The sequence below is a fragment of the Poecile atricapillus genome, chromosome 6 (genome assembly GCF_030490865.1).
Source record: "Poecile atricapillus isolate bPoeAtr1 chromosome 6, bPoeAtr1.hap1, whole genome shotgun sequence".
Taxonomy (NCBI): Eukaryota; Metazoa; Chordata; class Aves; order Passeriformes; family Paridae; genus Poecile; species Poecile atricapillus.
The window spans coordinates 36,656,924-36,670,609 of record NC_081254.1 but is presented as its reverse complement, the minus strand read 5'-3'; positions in this window follow the sequence as shown (position 1 = coordinate 36,670,609).

The following is a 13,686-nucleotide window of genomic DNA, read 5'->3' as shown; positions in this document are numbered from 1 at the left end:
CCAGGGATCCAGGGGCAGCCCCAGCTGCTCTGGGCACCTGGGACAGGGCCTGCCCACCCTGCCAGGAACAATTCCTGCCCAAAATCCCATCTAAATCTACCATTTTTCAGCTTTAAATTACTCCTCCTTGTCCTGTCACTGCAGTTCCTGGTCAAAATTCCCTCTCCAGTTCCCTTTAACACTGGAATGTGCATCAGAAAGGTCAGATGATGATGCCAGGTTTATGCCACATCCATAATCCATTTTGCACAGCACTGTCCCCCTAACAGGAACCTGTATCATTTGCAGGCTCCAAAGTAAAACAAACCAGAATCAGATTATTTTCCTCAGTCCTGTCAGTTTTGGACTGGTTTCTGCCAGAAAAACTGATTTGTATTTTTGTTTTCTGTCACAACAAATATTGTTGCTATCCCAGTAAATATCAAACTTGCTCATTTCTTCTAGGAAGCTTTTTGGGTATTTTATAAACAAAACATGTCAGGGTGAGATTTGCCTTGTTAGTTTCAACCACCTGGATTTTAAGTGGCTTTTTTTCCCCCTTCATAATCACATGTGCTACAAAAATCACTTGTAAAGGTCAGGTCTCCCCTAATTTGACACCCATTTTTGGAGGTTTGCTCCCAACCATGGGTTTGGCAGCTGCAGCTCCAAGGGATGACAAATCCTGAATAAAATCAACCAGACAGGCAGGAATATTCTCATTTTGTTCTAAACCACACCTGTAAAGTTTGTGAAGGTGACAAATCCACTGGAAGTGGTGGCTGCTGGAACAGGTGAGAGAGCCACTCAATTTTACCTCCTCATAGACCTGATCAAAAGTGAGTCCCTTCTTCTAATCCATCTCTTTATATTTAAAAAACATTTTATTTAGAATTTTTTTTTTCAAGCTAACCTTTCTATTGGCTTTTTGCTCAAACCCTGGTGGTTTCAGATGCTTTTCTGCTAGAGGAGCTGCCCAAGATCTCTTCTCATGAGACAGAACCTGGAGAGATGAGGAGGGATAACTTTTCAAATCCAGATTTGGGGCTCCTTTAATGCAGACGCTCAACACTCTGTTGTGGAGAAATGATATTATCAATGTATTATTCACAAGGCATTCAGGACTTGTTAATTATTTATAAAAATTATGCACTTTTATTCCAATAACTTTGATTATGTGGGTGATATGAGTAGTGTGGTAATAGAAGTAGAAGAATAACTGTATAACACCCCAAAATTTGGGTGTGCAGGCAAGATTTATATAATTTTAGTTATCTAATGAACATACTTTGACCTGTCTATAAAGGACTTTAGCATCTCTCTAACAAGGAAGTGACAGAACTGATTTTCTATCGGTGTCTTTTATTTGGGGGGAGGAGGGAACAGGTGAGGAAAATCAGCATTTGGCTTGAAATTGTCTTTTTTTTTCCCCTTCCCAGCCTCACTCAAGGAATCTGAATCAGCATAAACCAGGATGTATTGAACCATGCCTATTATCCCCACTAGAGAAGAGAGGCCACAAAGGGCTGAGTTTCATCTGGCTCTTGGATAATTCAGGAAACAGATGGAATGCTACATCTTTCTCAGAGCCTGAGGACTAATGTAGCCCTATGGCATTATCTATCAGGCTAGAGGGGGGCTCTGGATTTTGAGGACCATTTTCAGGTCAAACTGGAGCACAATGCAGAGAAATATCCTTGGGAAAGCACTTGCTTAGGGTTTCATATACAGATTTCAGTCAGCTCGGAATTTGAGCTGTGCCACTTCAGTGGAAACACGAGGTAAAATGTAAATTTACAGAATCAGAAAATCAGAAAAGGTTCTCAACTCTTAAAATTTTGGAATATTTTTATTATAAATAATTATATTTTTAAGCTTGCATTCTGATATTTACCTGTTATGGGGTTTTTTATCATTTAAATACATTTTTATGTAACTTTTATGGCAAAACACAAGAGGCAAAATGGACGAACCTAAAAACCTCTGGCAGAATGACATAAAACCTCTGAAAACATTGCAAGGGGATTCTTTTTCACCCTCTCATGTAAACCATTTCTTTGCTGGGAATATCTTCATCCTGGAGTGAATTTTTATGGACAAGCTGTATGAAAATGGAGGTTTCAAATAGTTTAAAACCCCCATTTTCATATAGCTTTGTGCCAGGCCAGACACAGCCCAGCTGGCCCAGAGGGAAGCTGCTGCTGGCCAAAGGAGTTCCAGGCTCCCTGGGGCTCCCTGGGGCTTCCTTGGGCTCCCTTGGGCTCCCTGGGGCTCCCTGGGGCTCCCTTGGGGCTCCCTTGGGCCCCCTGGGGCTCCCTGGGGCTCCCTTGGGGCTCCTTGGGCTCCCTTGGGCTCTTTGGGCTCCCTTGGGTTCCTTGGGGCTCCCTTGGGCTCCCTGGGGCTCCCTGGGGCTCCCTTGGGCTCCTTGGGGCTCCCTTGGGCTCCCTGAGGGTCCCTTGGGCTCCCTGAAGGTCCCTGGGGCTCCTTGGGCTCCCTTGGGCTCCCTGGGGCTCCTTGGGCTCCCTTGGGCTCCCTTGGGCTCCCTTGGGCTCCCTGGGGCTCCCTTGGGCTCCCTGGGGCTCCCTTGGGCTCCCTGGGTCTCCCTGGGACACTGGGAAGTTGTTGTATTTTTAGATGCATCAGGAGAAGAATGGATTCCAGCTGTGGGTCATCTGACTGAACTTCTCTTTGCATGGTGGAACAGCACAAGAACTGGTGAAACTGGATTTTTCTAGGCATTCTGGAAGTTCTGTATGGACCCTGCTGATGGATTGAGGGAGGCAAGGCTGCTTAGAGTTCCTGAGCAGCAAAGTCCATTCATCAACCTGAGGTGGAAAAGCTCTTTTTTATCTCCAGATGGTCCAAAACTCAAGTCTGGTATTAACCAGAACAAGGTTTCTCATCATATTTTAACTTTTTATGTATCAGTGATGAGGGGACTATTGAAGCTGTGTGGAAAACTGCCCTCAGCTCACATATATCCACCTTTTTCACCTTTTCTAATGAATGCTGGTTAAATTTTCCAGCACAGTCCTGAAAGATTTCACATGTGCTTTAAATTCCTAAGCTCCAACATGTATTTGTGGAGTCAAAGAAAAATCAATCCATTGCAACAACAAACGAAAGAGTTATTTTTAAGAATTAACATGCGTGGGATTCATCAAACATTTTGAAATTCAGTATCTTCCACAACACTGAAATCAAACAATTAAACCCTTCTGGAAGGTCACGATTAAAAAAAAAAAAAAAAAAAAAAAAAAAAAAAAGCAGCACATAAATTTGAGTTCAACAGTGGCAGCTCATTTCTAATCTCTAATCCGTGGGTTTGCATCTCTGTGTGTCTTGGAAAATGTTCTCCTGGGCATGCATGTGCAAGTCCAATCATGGATTTTTTGAGATACCTGGTGATCTGCATTTGAGTAGTCGAGATTAGACTTGAGCCTTTAGTCTCTTTCAAGTGCTTAAATAGCTGCCTCTTCAGGCTCAAGCCAAACCAGTTTTAAGAAGTAGCTGGAGGAGCATTTAAAATTAATCTTCTCAATTCTGCTCCTGGATTGGCAAGTGTTTGGCAATTCCTTTTGTTCAGCTGGAATGGGAGGTTCTCCTTCATTTAACACCCCAAGCTGTCTTTGAGTCAAACCTGGGTATTTTTTTGAGGTGGTCCTTGCCTGACACCTCTTGTCTAGAAAGAGGCACTGAAAAAGTCAGAACTGAGGGATCAAAGCATGTGAAATAATTTGGGAGTAAGCCTATTCCCCAAAAAAAAAGGAATCCAGATGTTCAAAGTGCTTTTAATACTCTTCCAAGCATGATTTCTTATTTGGTCTTGGACTCCAGGCTATGTCACCACTGCTGACTTACTCTTTTACTTAATATTAAATCTAAATTTAAATTCTGGGACTCAGCCACTCAGCTCAGCCACAAGTTTTGACAGGTTTCTTCCCAATAGGTGATGTTTTCACTGGAATTTCATGGAATCATGGAATGCCTGGGGTTGGAAGGGACCTTACAGATCATCTAATTCCAAACCCCTGCCAGGGCCAGGGCTGTCACCCACTAGATCAGACTGTTCATCAGGAAATTCTGTGTTACACACATCTATCTGTTCCGAGGAGGATAAAATGCAAAGCATTCCCCTGAAATGCAAGAAGAGAGAAATCTGATGATGTCACTGTCTATCAGCTGTGAAAAAATGGGATCTGAAGAAGTTTTTTGTTACCTTTGCAACCCCTTTTCTTTGCCTCTGGACCAGGGAAGGAGCACTGGAGATGACACTGGATGCCAATCCAGCTTGGAACTGGGCTCTCCGGGCAGTTAATTAAGACATTTCTCCCTTCACTCCCAAACTCAGTACATTTCAATCTGTTTAATTCTCCCAGGAAGTCAAAAATAAAGTCAGGGAAGAGCCATATTGTCGCACAACTGCAATGGTCTCCAAGGAAGGGTTTTGCTCCCAGCCTGGTCTCAGAAAACTTTGGAAATGTTTGGAACACCCAGATGCAAAACCTCCAAAGAATAATACAGAACTTGAGGGGTTTTTATCCCTTTTTGTAAGACAGATTGGGTTTGCAACTATTTTAATTGCCTACTTGTTTTTCAGAATCTCGGGTCTGATAAAAATAAAATTAAATAAAATTAAATTAAATAAAGTAAAATATAAAATATAAAATATAAAATATAAAATATAAAATATAAAATATAAAATATAAAATATAAAATATAAAATATAAAATAAAAATAAAAATAAAAATAAAAATAAAAATAAAAATTAAAATTAAAATTAAAATTAAAATTAAAATTAAATTAAAATAAAATAAAATACAATAAAATGAAATGAAATGAAATAAAATAAAATAAAATAAAATAAAATAAAATAAAATAAAATAAAATAAAATAAAATAAAATAAAATAAAATAAAATAAAATAAAATAAAATAAAATAAAATAAAATAAAATAAAATAAAATAAAATAAAATAAAATAAAATAAAAAAGGGTTCATTGGGGCTTTTTTTTTTTTTTTATCAAAACATTTTCCTGTGGGACTTTTAACTGGCTGGAGAGGTGCTCTGGGCACTGCAGAGATTTTGGTGATCAGTCTTTTCTGTGTGCTGGGCTTTTGCCTTCCAGCCATCCTGGGTGGGTGAACTCCCAACACTCCAGAGCAGGATGGGAGGCAGCCTGGATTTCTGGAAGACACAAGACAGCCAGGACATGGATTCTGCAAGGAAATGAGGGCATCCAGCTTTAATTTCCAAGAGGCCTCTGGTATAATTTCAGCATCCTGTTACACTCTGGACTCCCTTGTTTTGCACACAGGAACACAATTAGAGATATCCAAAGAGCTTTAAAAAAAATTATGAACTTAAGAAGCTTTGATTCTTGCAGAAAAAGACACTTTTGCTCAAGATTTAGAAGTCCTCGGTCAAGCTGGCATGCCTAAGCTTTGGGCAGAGCTTTCCCAGTTTCTCAAATATGATTTCCTAATCTTTTTTTCTTCTGAAGTCTAATCAGGACAGGGGACATTTTGGATAGGAATAATTCCAAACCCTATTTTTTCCTCTTTTTTTCTGAAAAATCCAAATTATTAACTCCCCTCTCTGCGCTGCTGGTGCACCAGCACTGCATTTGCTCATTTTTGACACAAGTGGGATTAGTGGAGGTTTGTAACAAAGGCTTTTCTGACAGTCTGTACAGCCACGGCCAAACCCAGGAATACTGGGAATCCTGAGGAGAAAGCTTGCTCGTTTCTAACCCAAAGAGGTTTGGAAAAGTATTTAAACTTTTGGAGCTTAACTAAACCTTCAAACCTTTGGGTATTGTCACACTGGGAACTGTGATAACTGCAGGTTTTATTATATGTCTTTCTCCTGCTATTTAATGTCCAATTAATTTCATGATAGGGCATATTAAAAAGATGCTTCGTGTATGGAGGAGGATTGCATTGTGCTCTAACCATTTATTGTAAAGGGTATTTTAAAATAAATAAATATAAATTTGTCCTAATTTTTACTTAAAAATCCAATTCTTGGTTTACCCCAAGGTTTTAAAAGAATATGGAGCATGACGGGTTTTTTTTTGTTTTAGGAAAACTAAGCATGGCTCTGGAGAATAAATACCCCTCTGACCCCTATAAAAATCAAGACACAAGGCCAGCATATGGAAATTATTTTCCTCTTGACCGTGACTTGCAGAAGAGACGCCTGGAAGTATTGTGGTGTTTGTTGGTAGCAGCCTTGTTAAACTGCTCCCCCCGCAAGGACAATAAAGTGGCAGCACTTTACAGCCCCGGCAGGGCCACCAGGAGCTCTCCCCTCTGTCTGGGTGCCACTGCAGGAGCTGGAATTCATCTCAGCACGCAGGATAAGTGCGGGGTGAGATCGATTTTAAGGACTCGGGGCAGGTTTGAGAAGCTGTTGAATATTCAATGGTTAATTGGCTCCTTTTGCTGCAAGAAGCTGCTCCCCTGGTCCTCCCTGGTGCTGGCCAGGAGCTATAAACACATCTCGGGGCTGCTCAGGTGCTCAGAAGGGAGCGGCATTTGGGATCTGGAATGTCTGGAAATGTTCTTGCAGGATTGGGTCCAGCAGCAGCGTGGAATCATAGGAGGTCCTAAGCTGGAAATGATCCACGAGGATTACTGAGTTCAGGTCCTAGCCCCGCACAGGAGAGCCCCAGAATCACACCATGTGCCTGAGAGCATTGTCCAAACACTCCCTGAGCTCTGGAATGCTGGACTGGGATAATCTGCATGGTTCAGGTGTGTCCCACCATTCACAACCATCCCAATCCCCTTCCTTGTCAAGGTGACACAGAAATGCACCTTGGTGCAAAACCCACAGATCCACTTTAGGTTTTTTCCTGAAGATCACAGATATCCAGGCTTCATTTAAAATCCCAGATCTGTCCAAGGCATCCTTTCTAAACGGGTGCCTTTGGGTTTGCATTGCCCTGTGGCTGTGGACATCAAGCAGGGGTGGACTGTGCATCCATCTAGGAGTGTCCCACATTAAGAACCAATTCCATCCCCTCAGGTTTCCTGCTGTTGACACGGGGATGAACTTGAAGGCACGAGAGATGCCATCAGCTCACACTTCAGCACAATATAATGGGACATTTGCATTTTCATTCCTTTCTTTTCTAAGTCACCACCCACAGCTTCGTCTCCACGCCTAAATATAGAAGGGTGATGTTTGCACGTTCTTTTGTTCTAAAATTCAATTAATTTTTTATTAGCAGAATTAAATAATTAATACTTTTCCTTAAACTTTCCAAAACTCTCCGCTGCTGGAAGGACCTCACGGTGCCTGCGTCACACAGATCTGCTCCCTGCAAAACTTTTTAAACAATTCCAGCCTCCAGCATCGACAGCAAGGTTCAATTTTTGTGGCTGTCAGATGAAAAAGGGCCCTGCTCCTCTCAGGAACATGCAAAGTGTTTCATCCAGAGTGATATTTGCCTAAAAGATTTCTCTCCCCAGCTTTCACTTGGAAACCTTCTGCCAGTTGTGTCCCAGGGACCAGCTGCTGGGAAATTTAGTGGAAATGTGTATAGAGAGAGAAGAGGGAAAATTGTTTTGCCATTTATTCCAAACCAATTCTGGCATGAGATGAACATGCATAGTGAGCCATATTTATAAAGGGCACTCTATGCAGTGCTGGATCTGGGTACGTCCCTCTGACAGCCTTAATTCCACAAAACAGATTAGAACTATCCAAGATCCAACATTTTTCATAAAGGCTTGTGGTTTTGGTTTTTTTCCCTGCCTTTTGAGGGCTATATAGCATGAGCTATAAAGCCAAGAGTGATCTATAGGATGACAGAGGCCAGTTCCCTCCTTCACTTCCCTCACTACCAGCATTAAAGTCTTGTTCATAAATACAGAGTGCAAATTGAATACTTAGCCCAGCCCTCTCCGCGCTCATTCTGCCCTCTTTGAAGTTGAACAAATGAAGGGTTACTTCTCAGGCAAGGAAAAAAAAATTGAGGTTGATTAACCATGGGCATGCATAATTTATATGGAGTTTGAACATCCTGTGAAAATGGGCCAAAGATGTTTCTTTATAAATTGGGCTCTATGAATTTGAGATGATCTTTAGCATTTATTATTGCTCAGGCAGCATCGGGGGCGTGTGGCTCTGCATTGTCTGACTCAGTTTCCTCCCAGCCACTCGATTTAAATGCTCAGTTCTCTGTCAGCATCACCAAAGTCAGGCTTTGCATCTTGTTACAGCCCTCCAGTGCTGCCCCGTGGTTTGTAGGATGAGGAGCACTGCTTGTGAGCTGTAGGATTCCCATTTGAAACGATGCCTGCTGGAAGGAAACCAGGAAAAACGCCTTGTGAATCTAACCTCAGCCCAGGTAGCACATTGCCTGCTCCCTGACAAACCTTGCATGTGCCTTTAAGAAACAAAAATTAATGCAAAGCTTATTACAATCCTGGTGGTTGCTAACGCTTTCTCTCTTCCACTGTCCAAGTGTCTGAATTTCAGCTTCAGATGAGTGTGGCCTGCTGGGATTTGAGCTGCCAGTTTAATTAGTGTTCAGTAATTTCAATAATGAGTGACAATTCATTGGGGCTTTTAGGTTGGTCTTCTGTTCAGAAGCAAATCAATAATCCACAGTTTTTCCCCTTCTTTAAAGACAAGAAAGTGGCATGTGAGTTACATCAGATGAGAGAAAATAAATGAGGAAAAGCACAACTCCCTCAGTAACTTGAGAGGCAATTGGCTTTAATGGTGTGGGCAGCCTCCCTGGTTTGTTGATGTTATTGGATGAACAGAAAGGTCATTAGTATCTGGAAAGGGGCTCCAAAGATTCTCACAGTAAACAATTTGCCCTGGCTGTAACCATAGTGATTTGGGTAAATGAACACAGGTATACGGATTACTACTGTATTCCCCAGGCTGCCTATATTATTGCCTCAGAAGATATAAAAACAATTGAGGCTAATTGTATGAGAGTGAGTTTATTACAAACATAAATGGAAGGGGAAAAGAAACCAGATATATTGTTCAGAAGCTTTTTTAATCTCTTAATTTTATATGTACATGTGCACATACATATGTGGCGCACGGATTGTGTCAGTGAGGACGCTCTGTCTCCGTGTACATTTCCACGTGGAAACACGCACTGATAAATTTTCTCTGGAGCTGGCCTCCAGTTTGGTTCCCCAGGCCAAGCTGCTGCTTTTCCTCTGGTACCCAGGCCAGACTGGAATGCAGGTTTTCTCCTCACTGCCCGGAGCAGGGTGTTTTCCACCACGGGTGCCATTCTCCAGTTTGGCCGCCTCGGTGCTGGTTGACACCGGAGTTTAGAATATTGAAGAACTACAAAGCCATTTATTTTTTTTCAGCCTTGGGAGAATGTGAAGAACTGAACTGCCTGGAAACTGGGAAAAAGGCATTTACTCCAAGCAAGGCGTTGATGTCCTCTCTCATCACCTGTCCCCTACTGGGGAGTCACCCACTCCACCCACGGCATCGCACCCACGTACAGGAGCGGCATTTTTTTGGAAGTTGCATTGCTCCCTTTTGTTACAGCAACAAAGAGCCAGCCTTGGTGAGGGGTTGTGATTTGCAGTATACAAACCCATTAAAAAAACACAAATGAAATACCCAGCTGGGAAGGTCAAGTCTAATGAGGTGGTCTGTTGTGAGAAGTGGTAGCTCACAGCATCCCCCATGTAGGCCAGAGGTGATTCCAAGTGAACAGCTGCTTATAATTATTATAATCTGACACTTTTCATCCACCTCAGGTGCTATTTTTTTCTCACAAGAGAGCAGATTAATTGTATATCAACTGATATACATAAAAAAGGGTTTGATAGAAGGCTTAATAAAGTAACATTAAATAGGCGCTCCCACTGAAATTCTAATGTGTATATTCTTAATTAAATTCCCTTGTACAGTACAGTAATTCAGGTGCATTTGGATTCCTTTTTCTTCTGCTGCATATAAAGTTTAAAATTATTGTTGCTATGAAACTAAAGGCAAATAGGAAGGGAAAAACCCTGTGAGTCTGACCCACATAGGCCCCTCTTCTGGAGGGAGAAAAATCAGTTAATGCTCCATCTCTCATTCTGCGCCGCGTCTACGCAGGCCCTCGGTATTCTCATGTTAAAGAATACGCTCTCCCATTAGAATTTCAATAGAGCCCTGCTCCCAGGTGAAAAGGCAATATCCACATTAAAATGAAGATATTATTAAAAAAAAAGAAAGTACCATGTGCAGAAGTCTATTGACATCACTCTGGAGGGAAACTGTTGATTTAGAGGAGGAGAGGTAGCTGGGTGTGTGTTTAAATTGAACATCTGATAGCGCCGTTCCGCTGCTGTTTACTGCTGTTCAGCAGCCAAACACACAATGTTTACATGACTTCACAGCGTGTCCTTCCTCACAAATCGTAAAAAATAACCCAGAATTACCCACGACAAGGAATATCCCAATTAAACCTCATCTCTGAGCAGCATTAAATTGCATGGTTTGCTGTGAAGAGGGAACTTCCTCTGCAGCGCAGGCGTGCGGGGTTTAATCAGACACGTTCGGTACAACTGCTGGAAAAAATGAATGGAATCTCCCGAGTCCCACGACGTTTCCTATTGAAATGAATGAAAAACACATGGGGTTTGCTAAAGATTTCAGGCTGGGCCTTCAGAGACCCTGCTGTCTTCCAGCACTGTGTGCTCGGCATGTGCGATGGGGAGCCTGAAGAAATGGACATTTGTGTGCCCTCTCCATCAGGACTCCAGCGCTCAGTAAGACGCCCCATGTTCGCCTGGACCTGCTTGAGATCCATCTGGCTTGGATCTCTTGGAAGATCAGATTTTTCTCCACACCTCTTTTATATAAACAGGAAGTGTATTTCATTAAGATAGTTTGGATCCTCCCACTCCTCCTTCTAGTGCACAAGATCCTTGGAAAATCCTTCTCCCAGTGACTTCCTCGAGCTACCGGGGACACCTCCTCCAGTCTGCTGTCCAGCACACAGATTTCCTCAGATCCATGCAAACACTAATTCCTGTGAATTTCTTGGGATGACCTCAGCTTCCCATGGAGTCGTTAGGTCAGTGTTGAGCCTTCGGCATATAAGCAGGAATTTGTTTATTTTCCTAAATACTTCTGCTCAAAGCTCAGTGCTGGACTTTGTCCTACGGTGTTAAATAGCACATTCCAGTCTAATCCCAAATTTCCTTAGTATTTTGGGGAGATCACCTTCTTCTATTAATTAAAATTTATTTGTATTTAGATTTTGAACTTGTCAAGCAATTTTCAGAAATGAAGAAAATAAATTCTAGTCCATAAAAACGTTTGGACAGGAGAGAAGGAAGGAGATGTAACATTCTTGAGATTAAGTTACACTATATTTTGATAACATGGGGTTTAATGGACCCCAAATACTTACAGCCTTGTTATTATCCAGTTCACATTACACATCAAAGAAAATGGGGAACTTGCAAGAAGATTTTTATATGTATTTGCAATTTACCCCCAAATATGTATTTAACCCAGACAGGTACTAGATCCTGTAAGAGGGTGTCCTTTTTTTTTGGTGTGGCCTTTAGAAAACATAAACTTCCTCTGCCGTCTGAGACAGGAAAAGAGGAAAATCAAGAAATAATTTACAATTCATCAGGTTACTGCAGGTGGAAAAGAAATGTTAGGGCTGCCCCTGATTCAACTTGACTGTTTATTGGAGAGAAAAAAAATTAAAATCATCCAATAGCATTTGAGCTCTTTGTGTTTGCCCTGTACTCCCCAGGCTGCTGAGGTGTGATCATGAAGAACCCCATGAGCTCCTCCCTCTGCCAGCTTTGCTCCCAGACATCAAAGATTTTGCCCAAAAATTCTCTGGTCCTGGTTCCCTCTGAGCCCTTGGGTCCTTGAGCAGAGAAAGAGAGAGTGGGAAACTATGGTAGAGCAGGAATATAAAACACAATACCAAATATAATGGTCCTGTTTTGATAGAAATTCAGAATTATTTGGGTTGGAAGGGGCTTGGATGTTAAAGATCATCTCAGTCCAAACCCCACTAGACCAGAGTGCCAGACCAGGTCTGCAACTCAACCTGCAGCTCAAAAGCTTTTGATTCAGATGCAGCTTGAAAGTAAAAGGTGCTGTGTATAAGCAGAGTATATAAAATATATTCCAGAGGAAGTGGTTGGCAGGGGTGGTGTGGATGACAGCTGACTGCAGCTGCAGTGAATAATTACAGTCATATTTGCACTGGTCCAGGATATCTTTTAAAATAAATTACAGACTCATCACCCTGCTGCCTCCTGGCAAACAGAATTAAACATTAATGTATCAACAGTTTATTAAAGACAATAAAGTCTTTTAAAAAAACAACTGTACTTAGCAACTGTAAGGAAAAAAAACAGAGAGCTCTAGCTCTGCCATTTGAAGTAAATTTTTAAAAATCAAGTGATAGAATATGGCTGGTATTTGGATATAAATTTCTTACTGGAAGCTGAGATGAAATCCTACACATCTTCAGATGCCTGGGAGGTTTGTCATCCTCACCTCTACAAGTGGTGGAACTGGCTCTGTAGTGGGAGTATTCAACTTTTTACAGATAAAACCCATGGAACAGAGCCTGGTGGGCATCAGATTACCTGCTGCATGTCCTTATCCCCACTCTTGTGCTGAGTGCATCTAAATACTTCAGATGGATGGGGCAAAAATCTGCTGACATCATCCATGGACTCTGCTCTGATTTTCCTGTAAGCAAATACTGAAATAACCATGGGAGAACAGCAGTTAGATGAAATGCTAAGATCCTGATTCAGCAAAAGCTTTTACAAAGGTATTTAAAGTTAAGCACATGCTTAAGTGCTCTGCTGAATCAGGGCCTGGGGGAGGTCTTGTTATCTATGAAAGATTTCTAAGTGGGACGTGGAGAAGGAAACCAAGGTGTACAATTACAGGAGTGTAAAGAGTAATGGAGATGTGGGAAAAGTTTTATGCTATTTGAACTTACTCAAGAAACTCAACAAAGATGTGTAGGAACAAATATCCCCTCAAATGAAAGCAGAGGTGGAAAAAAGGGAACAGGGCAGGGAGTGGGAGCTGGAGGAACATGAAGTGACATTCCAGCAGGTGAATAGCAGAGGAAAACTTTGGTGCTGTACCTGGAAGGATAAAATACTCCAGCTAAAACAAAAAAAATAAAAAAACCCCAACCAAACAAAAAACTATCTCTTAACATTGATAACCTTCCCCAAGATCTCTTCAGCATCAAGTCCAGAAGGAAGGAGGAAAGAGAAGACTCTTAAAAACTTTGAAAAAAAAAAATATTTCAAGTGATTGGTGTCTTTTAAGTCTGGTGAGTCCTTATTCTTGAACCAGGAAGGAAGAGAAAGCTTCCTTGCCAAGAAGGTTTACTGAGGTGGTTCCTGCAGTGGAGAAATGTGCTGAGTGTTCCTGGGCTGTTTTTTCTTGGCAGCAGGTTTCCTCTGGGCATTTATTTGATTATGCCCATGTAATATGATGATTATCAGATTTCAGTCGCTGGTGCTGTTCTCCAGCTTGGCCTGTTGCAAATAAATTAACCTGGGCCTTATGCTTAGTCCTGCATCGGGGTGCTTTAATCACGTAACGTGACCATCAGATTCTCTGTCCACAAATTGGCCACAAGTTTGGTCAAATTATCAAATTACATTACTGGAGTAATATTAAAATCATGTGAGCGGGTTTTAAATCCCAGTAGTTC